The sequence below is a fragment of the Lonchura striata genome, chromosome 3 (genome assembly GCF_050655825.1).
Source record: "Lonchura striata isolate lonStrDom1 chromosome 3, ASM5065582v1, whole genome shotgun sequence".
In the NCBI taxonomy this organism is placed as follows: Eukaryota; Metazoa; Chordata; class Aves; order Passeriformes; family Estrildidae; genus Lonchura; species Lonchura striata.
Window position 1 is genome coordinate 3,583,214 of NC_140705.1, and position 7,533 is coordinate 3,590,746.

The 7,533-nt window shown below is 50.6% G+C and overlaps 1 long non-coding RNA gene across 1 annotated transcript; it reads left to right on the top strand.

Moving 5' to 3' along the window:
* The first annotated feature begins 423 nt into the window (after positions 1 to 423).
* On the top strand, positions 424 to 2,714 carry LOC116183504 (uncharacterized). Its single transcript, XR_004148138.3, has 3 exons — positions 424 to 890; positions 1,722 to 1,946; positions 2,579 to 2,714. It is a non-coding gene; the product is annotated as an uncharacterized LOC116183504 (long non-coding RNA).
* The last annotated feature ends 4,819 nt before the right edge of the window (positions 2,715 to 7,533 follow it).

A 7,533-nucleotide genomic window follows, 5' to 3' on the forward strand; every position in this document is an offset into this window, starting at 1 on the left:
CCTATTGGCAGAGATCCCTGCCATTCCCCCTAAACCTTTACACCCCATATTGCAGAATTCCTGCCATTCCCCCTAAACCTTTACATCCCATATTGGCAGAATTCCTGCCATTCCCCCTAAACCTTTACATCCCATATTGGCAGAATTCCTGCCATTCCCCCTAAACCTTTACATCCCATATTGGCAGAATTCCTGCCATTCCCCCTAAACCTTTACATCCCATATTGGCAGAGATCCCTGCCATTCCCCCTGAACATTTACATTCCATATTGGCAGAATTCCTGCCATTCCCCCTAAACCTTTACACCCCATATTGGCAGAGATCCCTGCCATTCCCCCTGCTCCCCTTGGCAATCACTCCGGGAGACCAGGGTGACCCCCTGAGGAATCCTGAGCTGGAATCAGGAGCCAGCTCAGGCCAGCTTGGCCTTCCCAAATCCTGGCCAAGCAGCCCAACACGCTCTGGCTGGTGCCACTAGGGATGGCAGGCTACCACAGCAGCAGAAGCATCGTCCCCTCAGCATCTTCGAGTGAAAACCTGGGAAATCGGGCAATTCTTGGCAGTGGGGGCTGGGGCAGGGAACTTTTGGAGTGCTGCAGGAGGACCTCGGGTGCCTGGCACGATGCACAGCGTTCGAGTGGCTCTGCTGAAGCTGCAAAGCCGGCTCTGCCTAAAGATAAGGCTGAGCCTGCAGCCCGGGCTGGCCGGAGCCCAGGCCGGCACAAAGAGAGCTTTGTGCGGGCGGGATGCTCAAGGGGATGGGGCAGAGCGGCTCCAGGAGGGTATTGAGGGCCCGGAGACAAAACGGGGAGAAGCTGAAAGGGAACCTCTCTTTCTTTGCTGTCCGGGAGGTGGAAGGGAGCTGCACATCGGGATTAAAGAGCCGCAGGTGATCAAACCCCCGCGGCCACGGGGCGGTGGAAGGGGAACAAAGCGGCGCAGGGGGGAACGGGGAAGGCAGAGTAAAACACTTAAAACACTCCCGGGGGATCTGATGGGAAAGAAAGGAACTGCGAGGCTGAGCCGCCACGGCACCTCCTGGATCTGCCAGGCTGGAGCTCCTTAAAAGCCGTGTTTCCTCTGGGCTGCGATGCCAGGCGTGAGGTGATGGAGGGTGGGAGGAAGGCAGGGTGGTACCCAGGGAAAGCGCGTCCCTGCGTCCTGTAGAGGCTGGGATGGGCACACACACAGCGTGATCCGGGCGTGCAGAGGGCCCATCTGAAATCCCCCTGCCACCACGAGCAGTGGCTGAAGGATTGCAGCTGAACTTCTGGCAAGGGCAGTTTGGCTTCAGGTCAGAGTCAGGTTTGGGTTGGGGGGGACACTGGAGGTCACCTAGTCTGAGGTTTCACTAGAGCAGGTTACTCAGGGTTGTGTCCAGATAACTTTTAAAAATCTCCAGGGAAGGATGAATCCAGAAGCACACAATGGTTTAGGTTGGAAGGGACCTTGAAGTTCATCCATGGGCAGGGACAAGTTCCTCTATCCCAGGTTGCTCCAAGCCCTGCCCAGCCTGGCCTTGGACACTTCCAAGGATCCAGGGGCAGCCACAGCTTCTCAGGGCAGCCTGTGCCAGGGCCTCCCCACCCTCACCCTGAATAATTTTTATCTAAGATCTAATCTAAATATCCCCTCTTCTCGTTTAGATCTGTTCCCGTTTTCGTGTTACTCCCTGCCCATGTAAAAAGTTGTTCATCCTCTTTTCTATAATTCCCTTTAGGCACTGGAAGGGGCTCTGAGCTCTCCCTGGATCCTTCTCTTCTCCAGGGAACACCCCCAGCTCTCCCAGCCTGGCTCCAGAGCAGAGCAACTCCAGCCCTTGGAGCAGCTCCGTGGCCTCCTCTGGACCTGCTCCAATGATTCCATGTCCTTATCCTGAGACTCCAGGGGTGGATTCAGTGCTCCAGGCTGGATGTCACAAGAGCAGAGCACAGGGAGTGGAGTGGTCAGTCCTGTCCACATCCACCAGTGTTTGACCTGCTGTTCATAAAGAAGGAGCAGAGGAAAATTGAGGTCAGGGGTGGCAGGGGGGGCTCTCAGAGCTGTGAAATAACTGGACTTGCACCTGGAGAGAGGTCTGAGGAGCTCTAGGCTGAGAGGACTTTGGATTTCAGGAAAGTTGACTTCAGCTTTTTGGGGAACTCTGAGGTTGTTTTGAAGGGGAGAAGGTGTCCAAGACAGCTGGCTGATTTATTTTAAAAGAAAACTCATTCAGAGCTTGGGAACAAACCCTGCCTTTGCTCATGAAAATCAGGAATTCTAGCACAAAGCCTCCTTGGCTAATTAAGACACTTCTTAGTGAGCTGAGCTGTTAAAAGGGAGCATACAAGAAATGGAAATAAGGAGAGGAAATGAAAGAAGAGTGCAAATGCAAGGCTGGGGTACTTAGGCATGAAAGCTGGAGGGCTGAGGACCAGCTGGAGCAGAGAGTGGCCAGGGATGCTGAGAGTGACAAAAAGAGGGGTTGCAAGTGTTTTAACAGCACACTCCATGGAAAATGTGTGCGGGTTTTTGGATGGGGGGACAGCCTCACGAAGGGTGATTATGGCAAAGGTTGAATTCCCTTCTTTGCCTCAGTTTCTGTAGGTCAGACTTGCTCCAAGATTCTGCAGAGAACAGCAGTGTTTGGGAAGGAGAATAACCAGCAGCTGAAGAAATTAAATTTTATGGGCTGTTTAGTGAAAATAAATGTATTTACATCCATGAGACTGGATGAGAGTGCTCTAATGGAACTCTGTGGTCAGAATTGTGGGGCTGCTGCCTGTCATTTACAAAAAACTCCTAGTGTCTGATCTTTGCCCATCCTCAGATGTCTCTAACATTTATACACACCTTAAAAAAGGAAAAAAGGAGGATTTGGAGAGCTCTGGAGGTCAGCCCCACCTAAGACCTTGGAAAAATCATGGAGTGTGTCCTTTGGGAATTAATTTCTGGACGTGAGAAGACCAGAACCCGCAGAGGCCAAGTTTAGTTCTCTGGAGGCTGGTGCATAAGGTGCTCTGCAGAAATGGAATTCCAGGTGAGAGGAAGCACACAAAGCAATCAGCCTTTTTTCTTCTGTGGCAGTAGCTTTGAACTGGGCCCACGAGGAAGGCTGGCATTTTGAGGATGTGAAGAAATCCCTTAGGAATTAAATCCTGGTGCTAAATCCTTTCCTTCCCTGCCAGAACTGGGAAGAAATCATGAGCAACGAGGCAAATTTCACCTCACTCTGTGGCACATGGCAAGTCTCGAGGCTTGCACCAAGATCAGTCCCTGCCCTTGCTCATCCTCAAGGTGGGATGGGAAAATGGTGAAAAACTCCAAAAAGGGCTTTTCCCAGGAAATATGGCTGGATATATACAGCCAGCCCCGGGTTTGAAATGTTCCTTTTAGCTCAGGGCAGGACCTCAGCCTGGCTCTCGTGTGACATCCTGGCTTTTCCCACCCAGGAAGATTTTTTGGTGGCTGTTTATTTTGCCCAAAGGAATGATTTCCAGGAGCACCACAACCTGTCATCCTTCACAGAGGTGCTGGAAGCTGCAGCTCCTCCCTGCAGAGCCCCTGGGACATCCTTCCTCTGCCACCCTCTCCTCCTGCATGGCAAGGAGCTCTCTGATAAATAATTCCCTCTTTTTTTTGGCTGATTGCATGCTGTTACTAGGAAACCTCCTGGCATCCCTGGGACTAAAACTTGGAGCAGGCTGGCAGCTAATGGAGATAATTAAGATTTTATAGCCACCTTTTTGAACGAGCTGGCCAACCCTCCCTGTGGGGGTCTCAGAGGACTGGGGTCCTCTGTCTGAGCTGAGTGGGCTTGGAAGAGACCCAGGGAAGAGAAAATAACCCAGGGAAGAGAAAATAACTCCTTCAGGACTTTGCTGGTGTCAGTGCTGGAGCTGTATTGCGGCTGGGAGCAAACCAAAAAGCTGAGGAGCATTTCCAGGTGCTGGATTTCAATGATCATCACAGCCCCTGGCATGAGCTAGGCACGGGACAACAACTCCCAGGCAAAGTCTGGGAGCTTTCACGGGTCAGGGACATTCCTAAGATGTAGTTTGGTGTGACTGCTGTTTTGTAATTAATGATATGGGCTTGATCAGATTGGGCACTTGGCTTTAGGCCAGAGGATGAGTTGCTGGGGAAGACACAGCTCCTGCTGTTGCCATCCAGATGAGTGATTCCTTTGCTGGGGGAGAGGTTTGTGTGTCACAAGTCAAGAAAACTTCGCCTATACAGCCTTGGCTCAAAAATGCACTGGGGACTTGTCCCTTTGCAAGATTTCTGAGTCCTCAGTGATTGCTCTCTGTAAGAAAGGATTCTTGCACTCTGTCCTGGCTGAGTTTCCTCAGCTCTGTGAGTGAACTGAACTGCACCAGGGTCACTCCTGTGCCCAGGATTCCAGCTGGTACAGCCCAGATAGTTTATATGGTTAAACCCTCACGCCCCCAAAGAGTGTAGCAGCACCCAGGCTGGCAGTTTGGGATGATCCCTGGCTCCCACAACTCCTGAACCCGACCTGCTGGCTGTTGGGGTCACTGCTGGTTGGGCTGGACCCACACCATGCCAGGAACCTCGTGGGGCAGGCAAAGCCCACCCTTGGCAAGCCACTCAAGGCACCAAAGCTTTGGCTGGAATTGGCAGCCTGGGAAGGGAGCAGCACACTCTGAAAAGCTGCTGCCTGCACAGGATGAGTCTGAGAGAATTGAGAACTTGGTCCCTCTTATCTGGTTAGAAGCCTTGCAGCAGGCTTTCAGTTGTGATTCACCCTCAGGACAAGATTTTCTCTAAAATCCCAGCCCCAGCAGCTTCCAGGGTGGCGAAGGACGTGCTGAGCCTGCCAAGGTGTTCACACCTGGGAGTCCAGGAGGTGCTTAGCACCCACAGCAGGGACCATCCCATTTCTCATTCACCTTAGAATCACAGGATAATCCCTCTGTTATGTGTAGTAGATATAATTTGCACCATTTCTAATAGGATATATGTGATATTGAATATTTGTTGGCTATACACGTTTGTTTTAGGACTCCCCCCACCCTCACAGGTGAAACCTGGTGTATGTTGAAACTCGATTTACACGTAAAAGGATGTGGCTCAGCCAGGAGATGGGGATGAGCCATGACTGGAGAGATATGGGGGGACCCCAGGTGCTGATCATGCCTGAACGACCTGGGATGGATCTCATGGAAATCCTCGGGCAGATACATGTGAATGCAGCATTTTTCATCAAGGGATTCAGCAACTCCTGACACTGGTCACCAAAAAAGAAAATCTTATTAACATATGGACTCTGAATAGAAGAAAAGACTGCTGAAATCTTGGCCTCAGGCAGAATTTTCCCTATAAAAACCTCTTGTGCCAGGATGGAGGTGTGTGGGCATAGAGGAAAACCTCTGCTGAGGCTGACTCCTTGTTGCACACCCAGGGCCGACCCCGGGCTCGGCTCTGTTCCTTCTTTGTGGCTGGCTAGATAGAATTTTCTTGCTAAATAAATATTTTATTTTTTCATATTAATTTGGCTGGACAAATTTTCATTTATAACACCTCCAATCATCTTCCTGGAGTGGCAGGAAGGAGCTGACCTTCCCAGATCTGCACAGGGCACTGCCAGCAGCATTCCTGCTTGCCACTGAGCTGCCTCCTTGGCTACCCAGCTGGGAGCTGAAGCAGTGGAGGGCAGCTCCCTCTGCCCTCCCTGAGCAATCCCTATCCAGGAGAGATCCCCTCCTAGCACATGGCATTTCTGGAGCAGCTCCTTCCTGCCCCCATTGTTCCTGGGAAAGGCAGACAATGATCTAAGAATGCAAAACTCCTGAAACCCCTCCAGAAAGCCGAAATTTATGAGCAGCCTGTTCCAACTGGCAGAGGGAAACTGTCAGTGGAACAAAAACATTGTGTAATAACCTCCCTCCTCCCCCTCATCCCCCTCTGGAGGGAGCTGAGCCAGCCACAAGGGACAGGGGGCTCGGGGAAGGAGCAGTGGCGAGGCACTGATCATTCCTCACTGAGAATGGACTGGGTTGGAAGGGAAAATAAAGATTATCTCATTCCAACCTCCACCTTCCACCATTCCAGGATGCTCCAAGCCCTGTCCAGCCTGGCCTTGGACACTTCCAGGGATGGGACAGACACAACTTTGACACTGCAGAGCGCTCTCAGGAGCTGCCCCAGAGCATTTTAAAACACATTTAGGTGCTGAGGGCAACAGTGACCAGAATAGTTTGTCTGACCACAGGGACTCTGTAATATCCACCTTTTGCAAGGACGGGGCCAGCCCAGGTCTTGGCTGCTCTGAATGATGGGTGAATGGAGGTGGTTTCTTGATCCTTCATAAAATAGATTGAAGAGATGAAAGACAAAAGGCCGAAATCAGAAGTTTGGCCCAAATTCAATTGTTGCTTACCTTAAATTCCACATTTACATTTCACCTTATCTTCCCAGCCATTGGAACACTCCCAGGAGTGAGTGTGATCACCCAGGACTCAGGAGTGTCCTGAGGCTGGAGAGGGGAGGGAAGTGCTGCCCTCAGCTTCCCAGATTTCCCAGGTCACACAGAGATGAGTGAGAATTTCTGGAGTGGTTTGCACATTTTTGGGAGCTGCTGCGTGGCTCCTCTGGCCAGCATCTGGTTTGTGAGTGATGCCAGAGGGGTGATTCCTGCCAGGGTTTTTGGGATGTCTCGCTCCCATGTGTGCATCCCCTCAGACACAACACTTGGTTGTAAAACGTGCAGCGGGGGAAGAGAGCCTGGCTCCGGTTCTGCTGTGGAGCCTGCCACCTCCTCCTTGCAATCCCTGGTTTTTTCCTTCCCCCTCCTCCTGTCTGCCTTGATCTGAAGGAAAACCCACTCAGCAGAGAGTGTCAGGCTGTGAAATAAACCCACGAGGTGCTGGGAATACTCCAGCTGGGATTTTTGCCCATATATATCCATATCTATATCATCGCTACCTATAAAAAAGGTTAAGCTGTGATAGTTAAAATCCTGTGTAGCAGAGTAAATCTGAAAATTCAGTCTTTAAGTCCTTAAATGTGTCATTCCTTGGCTTTCCTGGTGCAAGGGGAACCAGTGTGGCATTCTCTGACAGGGTCTCCACTGAATTTAATTAAGGTTTTATGGGGGTTGATTGTGAGAGACCTCGAATCACTCACTGATTATGGGATAGCACTTCCCATGCCAAAAGAGTGAGGAATGAGACACTTTCCTGGGAACAATGACTCTTTTCATCATTTCTGCTCTGGGGCTGTGACAGAGGAGCAAGGTCCTGTCCATTACTAGATTGTGGCAGCTCAAGCCAGGGAGAGCAGCCAGCTCATCACGAAGTAAAATGTGTAAAATTGCTCTGTGCTTCCTCTTAATTGACACAAAGGAAGTAAAAAGAAAAAAGGAACCTGGGCCAATTAATTTTTAACTGATTTTTTCATGGTAAAAAATGTGGGGGCTTTGGACTGACTAAAACTTCAGGGACTGGGTCTAGCTGAAAAAGAGAAAGTGGAAAAGTTTTATTAAGGCTCTTTCAAGGAAAGTTTTTTTAACGGCTAACAGCAAAACAATG